General features: G+C 41.2%; 1 protein-coding gene across 5 annotated transcripts in view; it reads right to left on the bottom strand.

The window, feature by feature from the left end:
• Positions 1-26,479, bottom strand: part of BCAR3 (BCAR3 adaptor protein, NSP family member) — a 164,921-nt gene that overhangs the window by 76,618 nt on the left and 61,824 nt on the right. The window contains exons 1-2 of one of the 5 annotated variants that reach the window (XM_067538445.1): positions 12,727-12,931; positions 12,166-12,271 (exon numbers count right to left, since the gene is read on the bottom strand). The exons of 2 other annotated variants lie outside the window; for them this stretch is intronic. The gene's annotated coding sequence lies outside the window, so the exon portion shown is untranslated. Of the gene's footprint in view, positions 1-12,165; positions 12,272-12,726; positions 12,932-26,479 lie in introns of those variants that run through there. 2 more of the 5 variants (XM_067538446.1, XM_067538447.1) reach the window with 2 other exon arrangements.

Raw genomic sequence — 26,479 nt, 5'->3', positions numbered from 1 at the left:
GTTAAGTAATAAGCATACTAGAGAACTGGGACAAATTTTTTTTAATAGCTTGTAAACCAAAGGATTTTATCCAAAAGATAAGGATAGATTACTTTTCCGTAAAATACATCGGCCCAGTGGGTCAAATTCACCGCCGGTATAAGTGGGATGCAACTCCATTAAGTTAATGGAGTTGCACTCTTTACACTAGAGGTGAATTTGGTCAATTTCACCTGGCCTGCAACAGAGACGTATCTCCATCATAAACATGCCAACATGAACAAAATTACAACACTTAGTGTAAATTCACGTGGTCAGATTCTGGCCCCCTGATCAGGCTGCTTTCTGCAACCCCAGAAACATAAAGTAGTAACTGACTACATAGAGATGCCTCTGGCTTAGGGGAATCCACAGCTCTTGTAGTGATGGCTAAATTGACTCTATGTCCCACTCCATCCACTTCTAGCCCCAACATCAGAGTGTTGTCAGAGTTCTGTTGCAATCCAGCCATCTTCAACCCCACTTTGGGGATTATTACAGCCAGGCATAATTTAGAACAACACTGAGGGTGATCTCAGTTATGTCAGGGCTCAGATCTCAAAACTACATTTACCCTCTTCCCTCCACTTCAGCTACACCACAAAGAGCTCTGACGCAGCTGAGAATCTAGCCATGGACTCCATAAATGTGTCGGTAACATGACAGACTCCCTCTGACCTTTTCTTTTACTATCTGTAATTAGAGCAAGGTATTTACCGTAGAACCTTGATAACACGGTTTATAATCTGAAAGTGAAAAGTTCTATGTGCTGAGGCTCTGTACAATTGCTCTTGCATACTGTGTAATGTTTATGGGAAGTTGTGCTCTTGTAGATGTAGTTAATTAAAATGGATTTTAAAACCCCCACACACTTTCAAGAGGTCTTTCTAAGTTTATGATATGACCACTAAATCTTAGTCCCTTATATTGTTTATGTCTTCATTCAAAATGTGGTTTGGGGAAGTCATTTCTACTTGGTGGCATTAAAAATATTGCATATTCATTCAAAATTTAACTGTGTTGTACAAGCAGCTTTGCATTTTTAATTACCCATGTCAACATAATTGGTTCATAGGCAGGTCCAAAACAGAAAATGGTGGCTATAGATAAAGGGCCAGATTCCCAGCTGGTGTAAACTGGTGGGCTCCATTGGTCCATATACTAAACATAATATTAAGGCACAAAAGTTAACTGTTCTCAGTCAAAGTCAAGAAATGAAAAAAGTGCAGGTTCTCAAACTCACGCTGATATTAAGTCAGGGCCTTTCAAAGGACTTTCATGGAGTTAGGCACCCAAACCTCATATTTACAGGAGTTTGGAAGTCCCAGTCTAGCTTGCCCACACTGCACATAGACAGACATGTTTTTAGGTGATTTTGTACCTAATGATGCTACTTCCTGCCTTCATAAAACCCTTGAGATTATTATAATATAATACTTTGCACTTATCAATGTACTTTCTTCACTCTCCTTAACTCAAACATATGAGTAAATTTCTAGTAAATTCACCTCTGGGCTGAGACAAAGCATATGCAGTTTTAGCCCCAACATTTACAAGTATGCAAAAACAAGTGGATATAATGGAAGTTGCAATGTAACTTCATATATAGTTTTGGCTACCAACAAAATCTGAGATATATCCACAATAGCCATAGATTTCAGACCACTTCATATGTAGTGATATCTAGAAAAAGAGAACCATTTTTTTCCATCATCTCCACTAATAACTTCCATTAACAAAGTTCTTAATTTCTAAATAAAACAGCCTGACAAACTATTTCTGTGAAACAAGAAAAGTTCATTAATATTTGGAAAAGCAAATCTAAACCATTCGTTACTGCACATTTTAAAGCAACCCCCCTCCATACACACACACACACACACACACACACACACACACCTCAGCTATACCATAATCCCAGTTTTGAAATGCATACATCTGGACAGTACATACAAGTCCAGCATTTGGATACTTAAATTCATACTTGGGTATATAAAATTAACATTTAGGTACTGTTCTGAGAATGCATATGAGAGAAATGAACATCCTGTTTAAGTGCCCACATTTGAGAATTGATCTCCCCACTTGCAAAATATATATAGCTATAATTTAATTTTTAATACATAAAAAATGTTGATTACATTACAACAGTTTTACCCTTCAAAATAGATCTAGTCAGTCTGTCTATAATCATGCCTGTTAGCATCCTCATCAAAGGTCAGAGGTAGGACTTGCTACTCCATGATGGACTGCTAAAAACAAGTCAAGATTCAGCAACATAACTAAAACAGTCAGCTCATTAACACAAATAGCCAAATTATCTGCATATTTTCCTTTTGCTGAATGTCAAAACTCCAAGGAATGAGCCTCTTTTTAGTTGGAGATCCTGGAATGTTTCAACTGTCTCAGATATGGTACAAGCAGGAATGCTTGAATTTACTGTAGATGCAATCCTAGAAAACTACACTCATTATAAGAGAACACTCTTTGCCTGCCAAAACAGGTTCAATCAAGAGCAGACACAACGAGTCAATATACTAGGGACTGAACAAAAGGGACTGGAATCCAGTTCTGAACACTGCTTGCTAACATGCAGTCACACTAGAGTAAAAACCTGGAACATGGTATAGCTTGCTTTTATTTAGCACAGAACAAAAACTGATTCAGTACCATATATTGCTAAATCTAGGGTGGGAGTTTTATATTTTCACCTTTAATACAATCTCTCTATCCCCTTTATTGCCCCCTCACCCATAACCAGAGTAATGACTGCTTTTGATCACTTGTGAAGCAAATTGGCCTGAGTCAACTACCGATGAGGCAAAAGACAGGTAGGTACTGATTTCAACTAATAGAAAAGATGTCTCCAGATTACATGCATGAATTCTGAAGGGATCCACCCACATTTTTATTATGTTGTACCTAGAGGAAGAACAGACCAGGAGTCTTTAAATGACCATGGGCATTAATGAATGTGGATGCACTGGGAAATGTTGTAGGGGGATTGGAAACAGGGCCAAGACATCTGTCTGCTGGGCAAAACCACACAAATAATACTGCATTCCAACATGGAATATTCTATTCTGATCATTGCTCAGGCACCAACCTGATAGATGCCTTATAAATACCTAAAGGAATATTTTTCAGAAAGTTACAGTATCTTGACTTTGATTTGGGAATAAAAATGTCCACTTTATGGTTCAATCTGCTTTCCTAAAGCACTCCACACAGCTGAGGCAAGTGCTCTGACGTTTCACTCAGTCTGATTTACTTCACAGAGTAAGTTCCTTTTGGGAAAAGAACAATAAAGTAAGACTATTGGTGAAAACTGTTACTACAATCTGTCCAGGAGAAAATCCATCATTTGCCCACAGATATTAGATTCACTTCCGTTTGTAGTGGCATCTGTGGGAGGGGAAGGGGCAGGAGGGGCAGGCCCCTGGGTGCCGGCCTGGGAGGGGGGTGCTGGGTTGGGCCCTTCACACTGCGCTGGGGGACAAGGCCGGGGCGCAGGAGACTGCGGGGCAGCTGGATGGAGCCCAGGGGCAGGTGGGGGGGGGGGGGAGCTGTAGGGACCAGGAGTTCCCGCCCACTGTCCCCCTGGCCGGGGGGTCCTACCTGGTAGAGGGAGCTGATGCTGGGCTATGGGGCTGGAGCTGGAGAGGCAGTCACCGCGCAGCAGTTAAGTGTGTGGGGGAGAGAATGGGGGCCAGAGCCCGGAGGTAAGCAGCATGTTCCCCTTTCCCCTCGCAGGTACAGACACCTCCCCTGGGGCCGCTGGGGGGCTGTGCCATCTTGTGGGAGCCAGGGATGCCTCCTGCCCTGTGTGGGGTGCACGTGAGGCTGGGGAAGGGGCACAAATGCAGGCTGGCCCCCATTTGTATTTATGAAATCCCTATTTATAGCCTGATTCAAATCCCATGAAGCCAATGGGAGTCTTTCCATTTATTTCAAAGGACTCTGGATCAGGGTCTTAAACCAGCCTTTTTCAGAATGCTAAGTGGTCAATACATTTATACATATTTATGTAAGTTGATCCATATCACTCTCTAGTTCTGCTCCAAAGCTCATCAAGTGGAAAGATGCCCATTGACTTCAGTAAGGGTTTGGTATCAGTCTCTCTGGATGTATGTTTTACTTGGTTTGGTTGTACAATCACAGATGCTAACCCGTTTTCTCCCTCCCATCTCAGTTCTGTCCCTCACTGCTTTCCGTGTAGTAGAATCATAGGACTGCAAGGGACTTCAAGAGATCTGGTCCAGTCCCCTGAACTTATGGCAGGAAAGTATTATCTAGAGACCATCCCTCACAGGTGTTAGTCTATCCTGCTCTTAAGAGTCTCCCATGATGGAGATTCCACAACCCCCCCAGGCAATTTATTCCATTGCGTGACTACTCTGACAATTAGGAAGTTTTTTCTACTGTCCAACCTAAACCTCCCTTGCTGCAATTTAAGCCCATTGCTTCTTGTCCTATCCTCAGAGGCTGAGAACAATTTTTCTCCCTCCCTCCTTGTAACAACCTTTTGTGTAATTGAAAAACAGTTTATGTCCCCCTCAGTCTTCTCTTCTCCAGACTAAACAAACCCAGTTTTTTCATTCTTTCCTCATAGGTCATATTTTCTAGACCTTTAATTATTTTTGTTGCTCTAAGCTGGACTTCCTCCTATTTGTATACATTCTACCTGAAACATGGCGTCCAGAACTGGACACAATAGTCCAGCTGAGGACTAATCAACACAGAGTTGAGCTGAAGAATAACATCTTGTGTCTTGCTTACAACACTCCTGCTAATACACCCCAGAATGTTTGCTTTTTTTGCAAAACCATTGACTCATATTTAGCTTGTGATCCACTTTATGACCCTCAGATCCCTTTCTGCCCTACTCTTTCCCAAGGAGTCATTCCCTATTTTGTATGTGTGCAATTGATTATTCCTTCCTAAGTGGAGTACTTTGCATTTGTCCTTATTAAATTTCATCCTATTTAGTTCAGACCATTCCTCCAGTTTGTCCAGATCATTTTTAATTTTAATCTTATCCTCCAAAGCACTTGCAACCCCTCCCAACTTGGTATCATCCAAAAACTTTATAAATGTACTCTCAGTGCCATTATTCAAATCATTGATGAAGAGATTGAACAGAACCAGACCCAGAACTGATCCCTGCGAAGTTAATGAAATTTAGAGGGATGGAGCAGAATAATATGTGCATCCAATTCAACTAGTAAACAAACTGTTCTGGGACATCTAAAGGGACACAGTAAAATTAAAAACACACACCTATCTGAAAACGTTTTACTATTATTGCAGGTGACCCCTAAAAATATTGTAACTTGAAAGAGTACAGAAAAAAAATCTGTTTTTTCAGTTTGTTTACTTTGCACATATACAAGCACTTTGTGTATAGACACTTTCACCATTTTCTCTGTATAGTCAGCAAGGCCCTGATCTTGAAACTGAATTGGTACTGCACTCAAGTGATGGACCCATGCAGAGTCAATGGCAGGATCAACACCTTCGTCAGTTTTCCCGTATTGCTGGTTGTGGGTGCTTTGCATAGCAAGAGGGAAGAACTACACATTGTCAATGCCAGATATTTCAGAGGGAATGGATAGAACAGGTAATCATCAAGTGATCCATCCTGTCAGCCATTCCCAGCCTCTGGCAAACAGCAATCCCTGCCTATCCTGGCTAATAGCCATTGATGGACCTATCCTCCATGAACTGATCTAGTTCTTTTTTGAACCCTGTTGTAGTCTTGGCCTTCACAACAACCTCTGCCAAGGATTTCCACAGGCTGACATGAAGAAATACTTCCTTTTGTTAGTTTCAAACCTGCTGCTCCTAATTTCATTTGGTGATCCCTAATTTTTGCGTTATAAGGAGGAGTAAATAACACTTCCTTATTTACTTTCTCCACATCAGTCATGATTTTATAGACCTCTATCATATCCCCCCTTAGTTCTCTCTTTTCCAAGCTGAAAATTTCCAGTATTATTAATCTCTCCTCATATGGAAGCTTTTCCATATCCCTAATCATTTTAGTTATCCTTTTCTGTACCTTTTCCAATTTTAGTATTTTTTTTTTAAATGGGATGACCAATCTGCATGCAGTACTCAAAATGCAGGTGTAATATGGATTTTATAAAGAGGCAATATGATATTTTCTGTCTTCTTGTCTATCCCTTTTCTAATGATTCCTACCATTGTTAGCTTTTTTGACTGCTGCTGCACATTGAGTGGATGTTTTCAGAGAACTATCCACAATCACTCCAAGATCTCTTTCTTGAATGGTAACAACTAAATTAATCCCAACTATACGTATAAAATGATGGGGTCTATGTTTTCTAATGTGCATTACTTTGCATTTATCCACACTGAATTTCATCTGCCATTTTGTTGCTCAGTCATCCAGTTTTATGAGATCCCTTTCTAACTCTTCGCAGTCTGCTTTGGATTTAACTATCTTGAGTAGTTTTGTATCACCTGCAAATTTTGTCACCTCACTGTTTACCCCCTTGTCCAGATTATTATGCATATGTTGAACAGCACTAGTCCCTGTTCTGGCCCCCCAGGAGACACCTCCATTTACTTCACTCCATTCTGAAAACTGACTATTTATTCCTACCTTTTGTTTCCTATCTTTTAATCAGTTACTGATCCAGGAGAGAACCTTCCCTTTTATCCCATGACTTACTTTGCTTAAGAGCCTTTGGTGAGGGACCTGGTCAAAGGATTTCTGAAAATCTAAGTACACTATATCCACTGGATCATCCTTATCCACATGCTTATTGAATTCTAGGAGATTGGTGAGGCATGATTTCTCTTTAAAAAAAATATCACGTTGACTCTTCCCTCAACAAATCATATTCACCTGTGTGTCTGATAATTCTGTTCTTTATTATAGTTTCAACCAATTTGTCTGGTACCGAAGATAGGCTTACAGGCCTGTAATTGCCAGGATTGCCTCTAGAGCCTTTTTTAAAAATTGGCGTCACATTATCTATCCTCCAGTCACCTGGTACAGAAGCTGATTTACCATCTGGTCCTGGTGACTTATTACTGTTGAATTTATCAATTTGTTTCAAAACCTCCTATACTAACACATCAACCTGGGACAGTTTGTCAGATTTGTCACCTAAAAAGAATGGCTCAGGTTTGGGAATCTCCCTTACATCCTCAGCCGTGACGAATTCATTTAGTTTCTCCACAATAGCCTCATCTTCCTTGAGTGTTCTTTACCATCTCAATCATCCAGAGGCCCCACTGGTTGTTTAGCAGGCTTCATGCTTCTGATATACATAAACAAAATTTGGCTGTTATTTTTTGACTCTTTGGATAGCTGTTCTTTAAATTCTTTTTTGGCTTTCCTAATTATATTTTTACACTTTACTTTCCAGAGTTTATGCTCCTTTCTATTTTACTCAATAGGATTTAACTTCTACTTTTTAAAGGATGCCTTTTTGCCTCCAACTGCTTCTTTCACTTTGTTGTTCAGTCACGGTGGCACTTTTTTTGGTCCTCTTACTACATTTTTTAATTTGGGGTATACATTTAATTTGAGCGTCTATTATGGTGTTTTTAAAAAGTTTCTATGCAGCTTGCAGGGATTTCACTTTTGGCACTATACCTTTTAATTTCTGTTTAACTAACTTCCTCATTTTTGTGTAGTTCTCCTTCCTAAAATTACATGCTACCATGTTGGGCTGCTTTGGTATTCCCTCCACCCCACACAGGGATGTTAAATTTTATTATGTTATGGTCACTATTACCAAGCGGTTCAGCTACATTAACCTCTTGGACCAGATCCTGTGCTCCACTTAGGACTAAATCAAGAATTGCCTCTCCTCTTCTGGGTTCCAGGACTAGCTGCTCCAAGAAACAAAAATTTTAAGGTGTCAAGAAACTTCATCTCTGCATCCCATCCTGAGGTGATCTGTACCCAATCAATATGGGGATAGTTGAAATCCCCCATTATTATTGAGGGTTTTTTAAATTTTATAGCCTCTCTAAACATTTCACAGTCACTATCACCATGCTGGTCAGGTGGTCGGTAGTTTATCCCTACTGCTATATTCTTATTATTCAAGCATGGAATTACTATCCCTAGAGATTCTGTGGTACAGTTTGGTTCATTTAAGATTTTTATTTCATTTGACTCTATGCTTTCTTTCACATATAGTACCACTCCCATACCAGTACGACCTATTCTGTCCTTCTGATATATTTTGTACTCTAGTATTACTGTGTCCCATTGATTATCCTCATTACACCAAGTTTCCTGTGATGCCTATTATATCAGTATCCTCATTTAATACAAGGCACTCATGTTCACCTATCTTAGTATTTAGACTTCTAGCATTTGTATATAAACCCTTTAAAAAAATTGTCACTCTTTAGCTGTCTGCCATTATGTGATGCAATTGAATGGGACTCTTTCATTTGACTGTTTCTCATCAGAACCTACCTGTATTTTATCCTCTTTCATTCTCTCCTACTTACTAGGATATAGAAAAACTTCATTAATGGATCCTCCCCAAGGGATGTCTCTGTCCAAAGCACACGCTCCTTTGCACCTGTCAGCTTTTCCCCCAGCCCTTAGTTAAAAACTGCTCTACAACCTTTTTCATTTTATGTGCCAACAATCTGGTTCCATTTTGGTTTAGGTGGAGCCCATCCTTCTGTGTAGCTCCCCCTTTCCCAAAAGGTTCTCCAGTTTCTAATAAATCATAAACCTTCCTCCCTACACCATCATTTCATCCACACACTGAGACCCTGCAGTACCGCCTGCCTAACTGGCCCTGCGCATGGAACTGGAAGCTTTGCAGTGAATACTACCATGGAGGTCCTGGACTTCAATCTCTTACCTAGTAGCCTAAATTTGGCCTCCAGGATCTCACTCCTATCCTTTCCTATGTCATTGGTACCTACACATACCCACAACCACTGACTCCTCACCAGCACTACACATCAATCTGTCTAGATGTCTTGAGACATTGTCTTGAGACTTTGCACCTGGCAGGTAAGTCACCATGTGTTTCTCCCGGTCATCACAAACCCAGCTATCTATGTTTCTAATGATCAAGTCCCCCATTACCATTACTTGTCTTTTCCTAATAACTGGCCTTCCCTCCCCCAGAGAGGTATCGTCATGGTATCCTCTGACACTGAGATCATCCGGAAGGAGGTTCCCAACTATGGGAACATTTCCCTCTGCTCCAGTTTGATGTTCTCATTTCCAGAGACTTTCATCCTCCTCAACAGTAAAGAGGCTGTCAGACCAGAGGTGGGACCATTCTACTGTGTCCCAGAAAGTCTCATCTATGTATCTCTCTGTCTCCCTTAGCTACTCCAGTTCAGCTACCCTAGTCTCCAAAGCCCGTATGCGGACCCTGAGGTCACCAGCTCCTTGCACTGAATGCACACATACGCTACCTGCCACTAGGGCAGTAACCATCCACGGGCAGGTAATCATCCACATTGCAATCAGCACAATAAACTGGATAGCTCTCACTCTGTTGCTGGACTTCTGCCTTCATTCTCTTTTTACCCCTGCAGCTCTTTGTTTTATTACTGTTTGTTTATCGGGGGACAGGGTTATTGTCTTAATTTACAGAACATTAATGAAGTGTATCTACCTCCCCACTCCCCTTCTAAATTCCCACACAAAACTCATGTTAGTGGCTCTAGTCAAGTAGGAGTGGGTTTGAGGGCCAAAGCCTCATTAAGAAGCTCTCAGCCTTGCCTAGCAGGCTGCTAGGATCAGCACGTGGTCCCCCAAACAAACAGACCACACAATGTACTTCAGTCAAGCAGCAAGCACACCATACAGACACACTACAGACAACAAACTCACCCCAAGCCTCACATATTCACTTGTCCTTCACCTGGAGAACTGAACTCCCTCTTAGGAACAGGCTTTTTAAACCCTGATTCTCCCCGAGTAGCCCCGCCCCCTGGTTAAGGGTTGATGGGTGCTAAAGGGCTTGATGATCAAAGTAGCCAAGAAAATAGTTAAAATCAAAACAAGTATTCCTGGACCAAGAAGTGCTTCTATAAAATTATCTGGGATTAAAAAAAAATCCCTGCATGCTAACAGCCTTTGATACAGGTGTTATAAAATTAATTGGTACTGTACCCTCTATGGCAAACTAGCCTAAAGACTTTGAAAAGAATACTAAGGTTTGGGGAATCCACAACCTGATATGATAAAGGGGGTAAGTGCGGGAGAGTACATGTAAGAGTTCAAAGGGCCTAAACCTCTATCAGTGACAAGCCAGAGTCTGCCAAGCATCAAAAGACATGAGATTACAGACAGACCAGAGCTTTGAAACGCTCCTGAAATGCTGTCAAATGTACTTAGAATTTTTATAAAATGCTGATTAATCCTTATCCTATATTATAATAAAGGTCTCAACCTATTTGAACAGTTTTTTTTATAACCATTGCTCTGAGTCATTGGAAGCATACAAACAAGGTATATTTGAATATTAAACTAAAACTGGGCTAGGCTATGTTTCATACTGGATTTTTAACTCACTTTTGAGAAAAGTTACTGAACAAATCCTCCACTGTTTGTCAGTAACATTTCAGATCAGTCTTTTTATCACATCATTTCATTAGATATACAATAACTGCCCCCAACTTAATTTTGACTGTTTAAAAATTAATGTTTGCATAAATATTTCTAATACTTCAATGTTAGGTGTTCTTTGTTTGATCATATTACCATTTAAATTGCTAATATGATCAAACAATCTAGTTTTCATCAAAATCTACACAATTAAAAATGCATTTTGTCAAGCGCAAAAACTCTACTAAATCATTGGAATGTTTCTATGATGATTTCGTAGCCAAATTCTAATGTCCTTACTTCGAAGCTCATTCTTCAAGGTTCTGAAAATCTGAACCTCTCCCAGAAAGTGCTGAGTGCCCTCAAATTGCAATGAAGTCAAGCATATAATTGTTTTAAAAAAAAAAGTCCTTAATTCCATTTGCCTAAATCAGGAGACCAAGGTTCTATCCCCAGCTCTGCCATGACATGCTCTTATTTGACTTGGATGTGTCATTTCACCTCTGTTCCTCAGTTTCCCCATTTATAAAATGCCTTGAGAGCTATGAATTAAGAAACCTATATGAAAGCTAAACATAAATTATTCTTATTACTAACTAGGACTCAGTAAAAAAAACTTAGTAAGCATCTCATCATTTGGCCCTTTGTTCATGCTACACAATTCCTTGAAAAATTTACAGGCCCAGGTTAAGGTAATATGAAATTAGAGCCAGGCAGTGCAACTGCTCATTGATCTTGAATAGCAGATCAGCCAAGAAAAACCCTTGACTGGGAATAAAAAAATATCCTGGATCCTCCTTGCAATGATGTCTTCTCTCCATTCCTGCAGATAAAATAGCAGTCCAATCTAAGTATTTTTCAGCTAGTTCTTTAAATGAAAAAAAAATCACTATTTCTCCTCTGTGAAGACAGAAACAGACATACAGACCTTCCCTCTTTTTGGCCTGGGGGCTGCCATTTATTATCACACTGTTCTGTTCCCATGATTTCTCCAAGTTACCAGGCATATCCACATTAACTATTTTAGCTAGAGATCTTTCCAATAATAAACATACAACTCTTCTATCTTGTATTATTAATAAAAGACAGACAGTATGTAACAGGATACTGATCAGGACAGGAAGGAGCATCTTGATATGTGCTCCTCCTGAAACAAAGGAAATTTATGTAACCAATAACAAATCTCATCATTTGAGATTTAACATTCAACATTGTGTCTTTCTTTTGTGTGCTGTGTGGAAGAGCCTGAACGCACCAGCTGCTTCTGACTTTTAAAATAATAACCACAATTAAATATCTATCTTTGATTCTGTATTTAAATAATTTCCACTGAGCTCATCCCCCTTACATCTAAACTCAGAAATTTCTTCCTCTCAAACGCTGCAAACCTCTAAACGTCTAAAATCGTGACCAGATTTAGTTCAGCTCTATCAAAGAGTTTAGGATGAGTCAGATCTGAGCATTTCTCCTTTCTCCCCCTCCCCCTGGGAGACAAATACAACCAGCTATTCATTCCTCATCCAACAAAGAAAAAGAACAATGTTGTCAACACAGTTACATGGCAGGCTACTTACTTCTTTCTTTGCTAGCTTTCCAAGAGATTAGTTGAAGTTTGTCTCCTCGAAATGTTCTACCTCCAGCTGAGCCTCATTCAATTAATTTCCAAAGCAGCTGAGCCTCCTTTGATAAAGCAATCAGGGCAAAACATGGTAAACAAGGAACACCACACCAAACTATTAGAACAAATATCTTTTTTCCCCCTCACACACACCAGCATATTTTTAACAAAGCTCACTGATCATCTGTATATTCAAGACCCAAACGCCAGCCCAGTCTGTTCAAAGTAAATTAGTTAGGATATTTATGGGCAAATTCCAGTGCATCACCATTTCCATAGTAACATCTTTTAAGACCATAACAATTTATCATATAGTCAATGACTGTTCATTAAGTAGACCAAAAACCTCTACATTAAAGTCTCCTACAAGCAGCCCAGACGAATAATTTGATCATTACGGGTATAGCAAAAGTACAGAGAAAAATAGCGGTGTGAAGCCTTTAAAGGTTCAGTCACTTGTCCCTCTGCATAGTAATTGCATAATAAGAAGTTAGACAAGTAACAGGGAGTCACTCACCTCTCTGAAGAGTACGTGTACGCTTTCAGATTAGTGCAGTATACCCTTCATCTCGGAGCCAGATCGGTTCGGGGAGGTAAACAGACACTGGCGGCTCTGAGTCAGATCTCACAGCTAAACCAGAACCACTTTGATTGAACAGAATGTTTCTAGGCTTTTGAAGTTCTAATCAAACAGCCTAGAGCGCTGTGCGCTGCCTGCAACAGCTCAGGCAGCTGCAGACTCAGCTCTGAGCGAGAGCCACACAAGCAAGCCAGCACTCAAGCGGTGATTTACTGCCTTCCAGCCACACCCCTGCCTAGACTATTCAGGCTGAATCTCCCTGAACCCCCTCCATAAATGCCATTTACAGGCGGTGAACTCCCGTTGCCCTTTTCCAGGGGTTTGAGAACTTTAGCTTCTCCATGTAAAATATCATCACGTCTTAAATTCAGCCTTTTGTGGGCAATCTAGATGGCTACAGTCACTTCACTCCCAGATCATTTAATTATATTAGCAGCTAGTTTTGCTCATATTCAGACATGGGTGCAACTAGTTTGCAGTGTAAAGTGTATTCACTGAGACAAAAGCCCACATACCTGTAAATGTCCATGACCAATTGAAACAGCAGGTGTGGGGTGCAATAAACAAACAGCTCTTTTCCTCTCTGAATTAATGTTAAGGGCTCATTTACATTGAGAAAAGCAATACATGCAGAGATCAGGCAGCCCCAAGTAGACAGAAATGTTGTGTCCCTCCAATCATTTATCTTACCTGCTGTGCCAATCCAATGCACTGCATCTGGACTGGTACATATACACAGCTCATTCATCTCCTCTCTCAAACTAGCATCCCTTTTACTTCTTGTTTAATCTCAGATGTGTCCTCCTCACATTTAGGGAATGCCTTTGCACCTTGCACCTGTGAGTTCATCTGCCACCACATTCCATTCAAGGTCACCTGAAGCCATCACTAGCTCCACTCCCACTCTGCCTAATCACTTATTTCATGCCTTGATCACTGCAGCCTCCTCCTGTACTTCACTTCCAACACTAGTCTCTTCATAACACAGCAACATGTCTTCCAGAGGTGACGCATAACGGTTCATAGTGTGTGGGGGGCATGTGATCACCCCACAGAGGCTTTCAAACTGTGGGTTGAACTCCCCCTACAGGCAAGTGGCGATGCCAGGGGATGGAGGAGCACAAGAGGTGACACTGGGAGACTTAGGCCAGTCCCACATAGCGGGGCTCGGGAATCATGCAATTCTCCCACTGTCAGATGAGGACCTAAACTACAGAACCCTGTGTATCAACCATGCTAATCAGTCAGCAGGTCTGACTGGATTCTGTATCTATGCTTCTTCCCTTCATGAGCTTGTGACCAGTGATTACAGAGACACAAAACAGCTTTCATAAACCAAAGTACTATTTATTTAACCACAGAACAAAGCAAAAAAGAGAAAGAGGATTTTTAAAACGACAGGTCTGCATGTTTGCCTAGGTTACCTAGGGTCCTAGGCAGGTCTATCTTCCCCCAAACTCCTAATCTCTGAGTCTCAGTCTGTTCCCTGTTCTCTCTCCCCATAACCTTGAGGACCTCTCTCTAAATCCAGCCAAAAGCTTTTGTTCTCAGCTTCCTGAGTCTTCTTTATCCTGCTGTCCAAAACCCACCTGGTGAGTTCAGCAGCCTGTCCAGAGGTGGAACTTGAAAGCCAATGGCTCTTTCACTATTCCTAGTGTTGCTGGATAGACAGCTCTACGATGCCATTATACTCTTTGCTGCATATGTGTAACATGCTTCTTGAATTAACCTCATGTTTTACAATAAACCTTTTATAACAATCAAACAAGCATATAGATCATATAGTACTCAAATTATTATGGGCAGCTTCAAATCCATCCCAGACCTAAACTGTTTAGCTGCACATCACCCCTTATCCTGGAACTGCACATCACTCCTCATCCTACCCACTGCTTAGGTAGGCACATCATCTGTCATCCTGGAATTGCTACATTTGTCAAGGTTATGCCAACATCCCATATGCAATCCCTTCACTTTTCCAAGTCAATGTTCCTGTGTTTCTCCTTTGTTAGATGTTGATCCTTCGTTGCTGTGTCTTCAGTTATCCAGAACAGGTTGGCTAATATTGTTATTTTTCTTTCTTTGGTCGTAGTTTATAAATCACAAATCTAAGGAATTTATTACTGTTTTCCTAATAATGTTGTAGCAGTCTGTGAAGAGCTGTCTCCACCTTAACAGATAGAATAATATTTAATTGACCACTAATGGTGGTTTAAAAAAAAAAAAAAAAAAAAAAATGTATGCGCTATTTCTAAATTTTTTATTTCAATCTGAAGGCTACCCCTCCCATTGTCTTTCTCCCTTCTTCCCAGAAGCAATTCTAATGAGCTTTCTTCTTTAACTACTTTATAAGCTTTCCATATAATGTTGTTAGAGTTTCCTTCATTTACATTGATTTCAAACTATGTTGTGGCCTTGCCTTAAACTATCTAAATGGCAATCATTTTCCAGGGCCTCTGTGCCGCACCAGACGTAGCAGAAAGTGGAACACGCTCACTTCAAATCAATCAGCCAGTATCAATTTATAACAGGGACAAGATTAGAATATAATCAGTCATAGTGTATACCTGGAGAAGGTGAAATCCCTGGATAGTGGATTTAATTCCTGCCAGGAATCAAGAATAACCTAACTCTTGCAGCTTATTTTTTATGCATTATCCTGAATATTTATCTGTCTCCAATCAGAACTATCTAAAATTGGATTAAACGTTACATTTAAATCACTTCACAACATAATGAAATCTAAAGTGAAACTTATCAAGATAGTAAAAAACCATGGACCTAAATCTGGAGCATAGATGGAGCCTAAGGTAATTTCTTATCCCATCAAGACCCTTTAACTGAGAACAAGTGCTTTACAGGTGTGGGGAAAAAAAGGAGGAGGCTGGGACTGAGTGTTCTTCTGAAGAGAGAACAAAAGCAAGAGAGCTTGAGAGCTCGGTGGAAGTCAGAAAAGGGAGCTTTGCTATTGGGGTAGGGAGTAGAATTCCTCTAAGAAGAAGAGAGGGTCAGGATGGGGAAGGAGTTGCCAAGCCCCCCAAAGCTGGAAAGAAGGGAAGATAGGGTGCTGAATGGGTTGCAGAAGGGTTAAGATCAGATCGGGTGCTTGTGCTGAAAGACAGCGCATACATGAGAATCCCCTTCAGGACAGTCTCCTCAGTGTTCTGAGACCTGGTCTAAACTACAGACTTTTGTCAACCAAAATCAGCTTTTTGTGCCAAAATGGTAGTGGTGTACACACGGCAACCACCTGCCCCCCCACTTGCCAACCCAACTCCCCTGATTTTGCGACAAAATAAAACCACCTCAACAAGAGGCACAGAGAGCTTTTTGCACCAAATTTTTAGTGACAAAATGTCAGTGTAGACACCGTGCTTGGTTATGTTGTGGTAAATGGCCTCCAGGAAGTATCCCACAATGCCCATTCTGAGTGACCACTCTGGCCATCAGTTTGATGCAGCCATCTGTCCCCCTTTAAAGTCCTGGGAATTTTTGAAATTCCACTCCCTGCTTTGTTGCTGTGAATAGCTCACATCTCATCTCATCTGATCATAGCATCTCCAAGCACCAAATGCTCTCCCGCTAGGAGCACACTGGAACTTCTGAATCTGATCAGCATTTGGGAAGAAGAAGCTGTGCAGTTCCAGCTCCACTCAGCCAAAGGAACTTCAATACATATGGTCAAATTTCTCATTTAATGGATGAGAAGGGGTATGAACAGGACATGCAGCAGTGCCGTGTGAAAATCAAGGAGTTGCAGCAAGGGTACCAAAAATCTAGGGAGTCAAACCATCGCTCTGGTGCACAGTCAACGACCTGCCATTTCGGTAAGGAGCTGAAAGCCATCCTTGGCAGCAGCCCCACCTCCACCGCCAAGAGACCTGTAGATATTTTCGCAGGCCCAGAGACAGCAGAAACCGGAGTCAACCCCAATGAAGAAGTCATGGACAAGGAAGTCGAGTTGGAGGACGATGTGGAGCACTGACAATCATGCTTCTGTTAATTGTTCATTGTGCACTTGAGGGGAAATCCCTCCACACCTACTGAGTGCCTGTGGCTGATAAGAAAATGACCATGGAGAAGCAAAGAGGAGATGTTCCAAGAACTCCTCCGAACCTCTGAAATGGAAAATAAAGAAAAAAGGGCATGTATCTGAAAATAAAAAAATTGATAGGCAGAAGAGGGAAAACCAGAAGAGAGTGATAGCAGTCATGAGCGCATGATAAAAGACATGGAGGATCAAACGGAGCTGCTAAAGTGACTAATAACGTTGCAGACTGAATTCATGCATGCTCGCTCCCCTCTTGCAGGCAATACAGAACTGCTTTCCATGCCCTCCCCAAACTCACATTCCTATCAAACTCCCAGCTCGTCTTGGTATCCCGTTCACTCTGCACCTTCAGACTGCTTCCAGAATGATAGTTGGACTTATAACCAGCTGTCATAGCTCACACTGCCCCTCACTGTTTTTTTCCCCTCCAGCCCAGCTGTTTGTGTGCGTTGTGAATAAGTTATTTAATAAAGACATACTCTGTGATGAATAAGCAATCTTTGTCTCTCGCACACAGTGATTGCAGCTCACATTAATACACAGTGCAAGCTGGATAGCAGTCATAGCATGGCACAGTGTTGTTTACAAAGACACCTTATTGGAGCTCATTGTCAAAATAGCTCCTCAAGGCCTCCCTGATTTGAATGACCCCGTTGTGCCCCTCTAATAGCCCTGACATCTGGCTGTTCATAGTCAGCTGCAAGGCAATCCGCCTCTGGGCTCCACCCAAGGGGAAACCTTTCACCCTTAACTTCACAAGTATTATGGAGCACACAGCAGGTGGCTATAACCATGGGAATATTTTCTTCATTTAGGTCTAACCTGCCATAAAGGCATTGACAGCGAGCTTTGAATCTTCCAAATGCACATTCAGTGGTCATTTTGCACCTGCACAACCTACTATTGAAGCACTCCTTACTGCTATCCAGGTTGCCCATGTAAGGCTTCATGAGCCATAGCAGTAAGGGGTAGGCTGGGGGTCTCTTGGGATCACTAAGGGCATTTCAACAACCCCCACTGGAATCGTTTTGTCAGAAAAGAAAGTCCCTGCTTGCAGCTCTCTGTACAGGCCAGTGTTTCTGAAGATGCATGTGTCATGCACCTTCCCTGACCAATCCGCGTTGATGTAAGTGAAACACGCACAGAGATCTGCAAGCACCCACAGTACCATAGAGAAGTACCCCTTTCTATTGGTGTACTTCGTCGCAAAATAGTTCAGGGCCAAAATTGGAATATGCGTACCATCCATCTCCCCACCACAGTTAGAGAATCTCATCACTGAGAAGCCATCCGCTATTTCACACACATTTCCAAGACTCACAGTCCTTTGTAGCAGAATGTGATTAATGGCCCTGCCCACTTGTGATAATACAGCTCCAATGGTGGACTTCCAGACTCCAAACTGATTAGTGACCAACTGCTAGCTGTCTGGAGTTGCCAGCTTCCACACAGCAATCGCCACATGCTTCTCCACTCAGAGGGCAGCTCTCATTCTGGTGTCCTTGTGCCACAGGGCAGGGTTGAGCTCGGCACAGAGTTCCATGAAGGTGGCTTTGTGCATTCAAAAATTCTGCAGCCGCTGCTTGTCATCCCAGACCTGTGATCCCACCAATCAATGCTTGTTGCATGAGCCCAAAAGTGGCGTTGCACAGTGTGCAGGTGCTCCGTGAATGCAAACAGTAATCCGGTGCTGTTTGTTAGCATGGCACACAGTAGGTCAGGCACCTCGGTCTCCTGTTCCAGCTGGGAGCTCATGATATTCTGCATGAGCAGCTGTGAAGTGTGGAGAGCAGTGCAGGATCCATCCTTTCTGATAGAGATAGCGGATGCACAGGAAACTGGGGCTGTTGAAAAATACCACAAAATGCAGTCGGAAACCCAAGGAATGATGGGACGGAAATCACTGCATCATGGGATGTTGAACCCGCACCTATGATGCACTGTGATCCTCTCCACCTTCCCACAACTCCTAGCAGCACAAGGTGGCAAGTTGCACAGTGGGATAGCTTCCCACAGTGCATTGCTCTCAGTCGATGCTGGAGCAACAACTGTGCATGTGCTTCGGCGACAAATGAGTGCTGTGTGGACAGGCACAAACATTATAATTATAGCACTTTTTGATCATCGCTGTAACTTGTGTTGACAACATTTTCTAATGTAGACAAGGCCTAAGAGTTGACTCAGTTTCTGTTTGTAGGGGTTATTGGTGTTGTTTGGGTTTTTTGTTTCTTTGTTTTTTTGTCAGTGCAGGCTGCTGAGGTTATTATTTTCAAACTGTGGTTTCATTTCCTCATTTTATGGTAAAATTTTAAAATAAATCCTAAAAAACAAAAATGAAAGAAGTTATCCCACTGTTAAGCTATGGGGAAAAAAGATCCTTTAATTGCATTAAAAGATCTACTTTATTTCCAAAAGTGAGTTAAATGTAGGGTCAGGTACAACACTTACCACTCAGTCCCTTGGCCAATTGTGATAGCTTTACAATCATATTTTCCTGTTTAAAACAACACTTCTCCTCCCCTTTCCCTGTGGAAAAAACTCACACAAGCAACAGGGAAAACTGTTGAAATCGATTATACACAATGCTCTTAAATGCACAAAGTAAACAGACTGGAAACAAAGCCATTTTTCTCTAATCTTTTAAAGTTATAGTCATTTGAGGTGTAGTTTGTAATAGGTAATAAAAGGTATGAACAGGATAATTTTTTTTTAAATGGATGGTTTCCTCTTTACATTTTAGCAGCACACAGTGCAGTGCTTTTAACCCGAATTAACCAAAATCTAATCCTTCAAAATGTAAACTGAATGGCTCCAAAAGGCACTGGAAGGTTCCCATCCCCTTAATGCACAACTGGCCAGATGCATTATGGAGAAATACTCCTTCTGATAAAGCATCAGGCAGTGGTTGCAGCCAGAGGCAAGATTCTGAAGTGAATGGAGCAATGGTCTGATCTGGTACTGGGAAAAACCAGAAGGTTTTGCTGCTATTGGTCATATCTTTTCTGTCAGGCTTCTGCTAGGGATGAGTGAATAGCTTCAAAATCAAAATAAAGCCGCTGCTGTTTGCTGACCATACAACTTCCTTTAAAAAGAAGAAATTAGAGATGGACCTGAGTTGAGACACAGGATTCACCCCTGCCCACCTTCCTCCTGAACTTTTGGTAAATTCAGATCTTGGTCGAACTTTTGATCTGAACACAACACAGAACTACATCTCTAAAACAAGTGCACTAAACTAAACTCTGGTGCCATGATACTCAGACCTCAGTGTTCAGGAGCCAAATGAGCGATCAGCATTACCCAAAAGAGCCACAGGAGTGTGAATTCATTGTTTCATTTACTATAGTACTATCTATTCATATTTAAGCAGTATGATGAGAAATATTTAGAGTGTGTGTGTGTGTGTGTGTATATATATATATATATGTTATTCTCACAGAAAAATGACTGACCAAGTATTATTTTATCATCAACTACAATTGGTTAATAACATAGTAAAAGCATTCTGATTGATTAATAACTTAGATTGATTAATAATTAAATTAAACATTATTCTAATATCATTTGCTCCAAAGAGCCCCCGGAGACACATTATAGAACCGCTTGTGGCTTGTGAGCCTCAGTCAGAGTATTCTTGCCTGGTGTAACAGAGTGTAACTCTATTGACTTCAACTGGATGAATTTGGCCCAAGGAGTTTACTTTTCTTTTTATTTTTAGATAAACACCTGATCTTAAAAATAAAGATTCTAAAGATACTGGAATCCATCTCACTAATAATGCCAGTGAACAAAATAACCCACGCCCAGGCAGACCCTAAGACATTTACAGGTAAAAATAATACATTACAGACTTTTATAGCAAGAGATGATGGCTGAGGCACGTGGCTGCATTGATGGAGCTGTGGGAGAATGGAAAAGAAATATGGGGGAGGCAAGAAAGGTATGGGAGCCTCAGCTACAGCAAGAGAAAAGAATAAGGAAGCGTGGGGAGAGTGACTGGAATATAGTGTAGGAGTGAGAGAAGAAAGGCTGAACAAGGGGCTAAAGAGGGCATGGGGAAAAAAAGAACAGGAAGGAGTAGACAGGGAATAGAAAGCAGAAGGGAGCCAGGGGAACTAATATAACTCAGAAAAGGTGAAGAAAGAGAGCTGTGTTTGATAAAGGAAGGGGGATTATGGAAGGAAAGAGTGAAGCAGAAGGAGAATGGGGCAGAGGCACAGAAAACCATGGAGAGAGAGATTAAAGGTGTTATCTAAAGCCCACTGAAGTCAACTGAAACACTCACATTGACTTTGTGAACTACATGAGTGTTTCTGAGCCCAAAGTTTTTAATACATGTTTATTGGTGTTTTAACAGCATATAATTTGTCACTGACAAGGTTTCCTACAATTCCAAATAAATTGTAGGTAGGCTTCCTTCTTTGGGTTTTGATTTTGTTTGTCTAAAACCTTTTAAAACATAGAAGATTGCACCTGACATTTCACAGTTTTCTGGGGGAGGAGTCCAACCCTGTTTATGTTTTTATTGCCTTCCCAAAACATCCTCACTTTTGTTTACCTAGTTACAGGCCTGAGCAGTTCTATGACATGCTCACTGCTAGTATTGTCACATAGCTCATGAAACAAACAATATACATGCCAGAAAGAGACAAACAGGGGAGACTATGGGCTTGTCTATGCTACAGGGACTATATTATCACAGCTATGGTGCCGTAGCTATGCTGGCATAACCCCACAGTATAGACACAGCCTACAGCAATAGAAGGGCTTTTTCCATCAATGTAGGACCACCACCTCCCAAAACAATGGTAGCTAGATTGATTGAAGCATTTTTCTGTTGACCTAGCTGCACTTGCGCTGGGTGTAGGACAGCATCGCTACATCATTAGGGACGTGGATTTTTCACACCTGAGTAATGTAGCTATGTCAGCCTAACATTAAGCATGCACCAGACCTTTGAAAATATATAGAAGAACAAAGTTACTCAAATGATACTTTGTCTACAGTGTCTACAATCTACAGTCCAATGTCTACAGTTTTGCTAGGGGCAAGACCTACAACTACAACTGGGGCTTACACACAGCAATCCTTGCCATACAGTTGGATGGCACATAGATCCCATCATCTTCATCTAGCTATCTTTCTAGATAATACTGATACTACCCTCTCTTTAAAACTAAGCTAATAGATGAAGAAACCCTTTTGGAATCATAACCAAAACCAGACAACTTGGGCTGGAAATGGAAGTTGATCTCTGGCAGGGTGATACAGATCACAGCCACTAAGTCACCAGGCAAATAAAAAGAACCACGATCAGAAAAAATACCTTTTCAAGGTGACATGCAGAGGAGGAAGAAACAAGGGGGATTGTGTAATTTTGCACTTCTTTATGATATGTATAAAGAAGGCCTACATTTTGTAAGGGTTCTTTTTCTGCTTGTTTGTTTTTTATATTAGAAATTCAGATAGATATTGTCCACTCTGGAAGATTCTACAGTCACCAAGAATTAGTGAAAGGATAATATCATGATTCAAGAAAGTGAAAGATGAGTTTCTGAGAAAGGAAGGGATTTTTAATAAAACTGTTTAAAACTTTTTTTCTGTTACCATCTATTTAACTCCACTGACTAACATTTTGGGAAAAGAAAGCCTTTATTAAATATTGGTTACATTCACCCCCTGCACTAAGATGAGCACTGGTTCACAATAAATCTGCTTTGAGGCATCCAGATGGTCCTTCAGCAAAAACAATGAAGACCAGACTTGACATTTCTGATATTTCTAAGGTTAAAAAATAAAAAGTGAAAATAAACCTTTCAACTGGATGCATACACCTCTTTCTCCCCTCCTCCCCCAATAAAAAGAGTAATAAGGGCACAGGCCCAATTAAAAAAAATAGTAAAGAAGGTACTCACACGGTACATCTACACAGCAATTAAACACCTGCAGCTGGCCCAGGTCAGCTGACCGAGGCTCACTGGGTTGAAAAATTGCTGTGTAGACATTTGGGCTCAGATTGGAGACTGAGCAATGGGACTCTGGGAGCCTGAACCTGAACGTCTACACAGCAATTTTACAGCCTCTCCGCCCAAGCCCAAGTCAGCTGACCCAATTGCTGTGTAGGCATATCCACAGAGACTTAGCCAGTGGCTCCTAGCCAAAATCCACCAGATTTCCTCAAAAATCACCATGGGTGTTGAATAAAACTGGACCCTGTGTAACAAATTTTTAACTCGTTTAAACTGGTGTAACTCCATTGGCTCCAATTACATCACTAAGAATCTTATCTCTAGAGTTTAAAATTTAATAGAAACCACTACCAGGAAAAGACGTGGACAATGATAAGATTGTTGCCAATATACTAGATTCTAATATACTATTCAGAAGTGAAATGCTAAACATGTAGAATATACTACTTTTCTCTAGCCTAGCCAGTAGAGCTGTTTGAAATTTGCCAGTGTTGGTTTACAGCAGGGGTGGGGAACCTTTTTTCTTCCAAGGGCCATTTGGATATTTATAACATCAGTCGCGGGCCGATTCCGCCGCCGAATTCCCCCCCGCCGGAAACCCTGCCGCCGAAAAGGGGCAAACGGCAGCAAGGTTTCGGCGGCGGGCACTGCCCCCCCCCCCTTGGAACCCCGCCACCGCCGTGAAACCGCTCCGCCACCAAATTCCCCCCTGCGGTTGCCTTGCCAGGGCCAGACCAAATGATTTCGCGGGCCTTATACGGCCCGCGGGCCGGACGTTCCCCACCCCTGGTTTACAGGGTTTAATTGCAACGTTTTTCAACAGTTTTGATCTATGTACATTCTCAGCCCTTGAATTTCAAGTTTCAGCGAACCTAAAGAACTCGCAGAAAATTAGGTCATAACCACTGAATTTTGCCTTGTGGCAGCATGAAACCATAATTCATCACAAATTTACTTAAAATTGAGTTCAGATCCACTCTAGAAACTGATGTAAAAGCTCAAAAACCTTTTCACAAATCCAAGCTGACTTTTGAACTGGTGATGAAACAAGGAAGCAGGTGAAATTTGGATGGTCTGAAGATTCATTATAGACATATTATATATTCCAAATAGCAATCCTTAGCTAGCATGCCCATCACTGCAGGTCACGAGAGACAGGATTATGGTGAAGGTGCAGGACTTGGAGTCAGGAGAACTAGATTATACGTCTGGCTCTGTCACCTTATATAAAGTCATTTAACTTTCTTATACTTCCATTTATTAATCTAAATTACCTACGTCACTCAGGAGTTCTGAAGTTTTGTTGATTAATGTCTATATAGCATTTTATAAGAGTATCAGATGGAAGGTGCTAGGGAAGTGCAAAATATTATTTTCCTCGCAGCATGGGGGACATTGCTTGCTGCTCTGACTGGACCAATTCTGCTACTTTTTCATGGAAAATGTGTAAAAATCTGCCACAAAATAAAATCAGTTTTAGGAGGTGAACTGGTCTCTACTGATTGATTTAAATGTCCTGCAAATTTTCAGGCAGCGTAATTTACATGCGAGTAGCTCATGATTTTTTAAAATGGTCAGGTTTTTATGAATAAGAACTAGGAAATGAGTATGTATCTCCTTCACAATAAGGCTGGATGATAAGTAATGGGCTGGTGACTTGACATTATTACATATGCTAAGATTACTCTGGTATGAGTCAGAATATTCCTTTCCTACTAGTTTTATTTCATTTTCAGAGGAAGTTGGAAGCTTTTGACTGGAAAATGTTCAACTAGAGAGACTACTATACTAGGATTCAGGAAGAGATCTGTGTATAGACTTTCAGAAGTTTACATATAGAGGGTTTCAATGGGAGTTTTGCCTTCTTGAGGACCACTGGGTCTGGCACTAGATCTGATGCTGATGCTCTTTCAGCTGCCTTGAGCTCAGGCAATGGACATCAAGGTTTTTAGCCATAAATAATACAAAATCAACCTAATTAAGGGATGGCCAACTGCCCTCCTTCCTATCACGGCAGTTGAGAATAGGAAACAGGTCTGTGACTTTTCTAATGCTAATAAATATGTATCTTCACAGGCAGAGGATTGTATACTTGCTCCATGGAGAGAGCTAAACAGTATCCCTTTATGCAAAGCCCAAGGTAGGTATCAAGTCTGGATGAGTCAGAGCTACTGGAGGAAAAGGCATGTAGTAGTTTTATCTGGTTTAAGGAGAGGGGGTTTGTGTTAAACAAAGAACTTCAAGCTGTATAAAAGCGACCATCTTGACTTAGGGAGGGAGGTCACTCCCACATGTTCCAAGAACTGACACAACACTGTGACCAAGTGGGACAAACTGTGTGGAAGTACTTTGTTCCTATCAGGGTCTTCATGTGGAAGATGGATGACTGCTTGGTAAGCTAAGACCTGTAGGTAAGCTGTTTATTATTTTTAAGGTTTTTGCTGTACTGCTTTGTTCTGAATAAATAAAACTTTGCTTTATGAAGGCTGGCTGGTCTCTCGTTAAACCTGTCCTTGGCCCTGAGAGAACAAGACTGCAAGTGCTGAACTAAAGTCAGACTTGCTGAGATGAACAGAGTGTACTGGAAGAGGAATTGCAGCCTAAATTCCCAGTCTAGGAGGAGTGTCCCTGGACTCCGCCCCCAGAAAGGAGATGGCTAGAGTGAGCCCGTACTGAAAGCTGTTTAAGTGCTAATGTAGATTGGACAAAACCTTTTCAATAGCACTTCAGAAGTGTGAATGGGGCTCCAGATCCTTTGCATCCCTAACATTTTATTATTAGGTTTCCTGGGGCTTTTTGATAATACACACACATTAGAAGAGAAGAAAAACACCATGATTTGGGGACAGAGTTGCATGAAAGGGAGGCCTGGTCCATGTTTAAAGAAAATAATTTCTATTCCATGTTCTCTTTATCTCTGTTCCATTCCACTCTATTTCTCTCATTATAGTGGCAAGTGTTAATAAAAGTGGAAAATGAAATAATGAAAGTTCCACCATCTCCGAAGAGAAATCAGTTTTATTTGCATATCAGCACCCTCCCCCCCCAAGAATAGCATTAGTGAACAAATGAAGGAGAGCAAAGATGACACAATGGGATGGTTTTCAAACCTCCCCCTGCTCAAGAGGGGAAGAGCAGGTGGAAGAGTCTTCGCAGTGCCTTTCTTTATAGTGACTAGCAGGTCTATGTTCCCTTTTTTCTCCAGCAGTGGAAGAGCACCGTTAACACAGGTTAGCAGTTTTGTGACAGTGGCCCTTGGTACAAGAAAATGAATGGTTTTTCCAATTTCTGTGTGAAGTCCCAAAATGAAAGTAATGAATTAACAGCCTCTGAGTGTGAGACACCTGCTGAAGATATTTTTTATTCACCTTTTGACTGACATGGAGATCTAGGATAAATAAGGAGCCTGACAGAAACAGGAAGAATAAACAAAGTTTGAACTTTCAAAGGACTGGGTGGTAGTTTTTAAACTTAGCTGCTTTTGGGATCTGGGATTGCCTGAGGGCCCGTGTGGGACATAAAAGTCAGACCTGTATGTTTAAAATTTTGTAATAGTGTCTACATTTAAAACTGGGAAAAGGTGGGAGAAAACTTTCCAATCCTTGAACTTGTCAAAGAAAGCAGAAAGATTACACAGGTGTTGATGTCATCTGTAACTGTTTTATGCTAA

This window comes from Emydura macquarii, unplaced genomic scaffold (assembly GCF_026122565.2).
Source record: "Emydura macquarii macquarii isolate MOO-44397 ecotype Brisbane River unplaced genomic scaffold, CSIRO-AGI_Emac_v2 contig_480, whole genome shotgun sequence".
In the NCBI taxonomy this organism is placed as follows: domain Eukaryota; kingdom Metazoa; phylum Chordata; order Testudines; family Chelidae; genus Emydura; species Emydura macquarii.
Note: the sequence above shows the minus strand (reverse complement) of the source record. Positions and strands in the feature narration are given on the sequence as shown.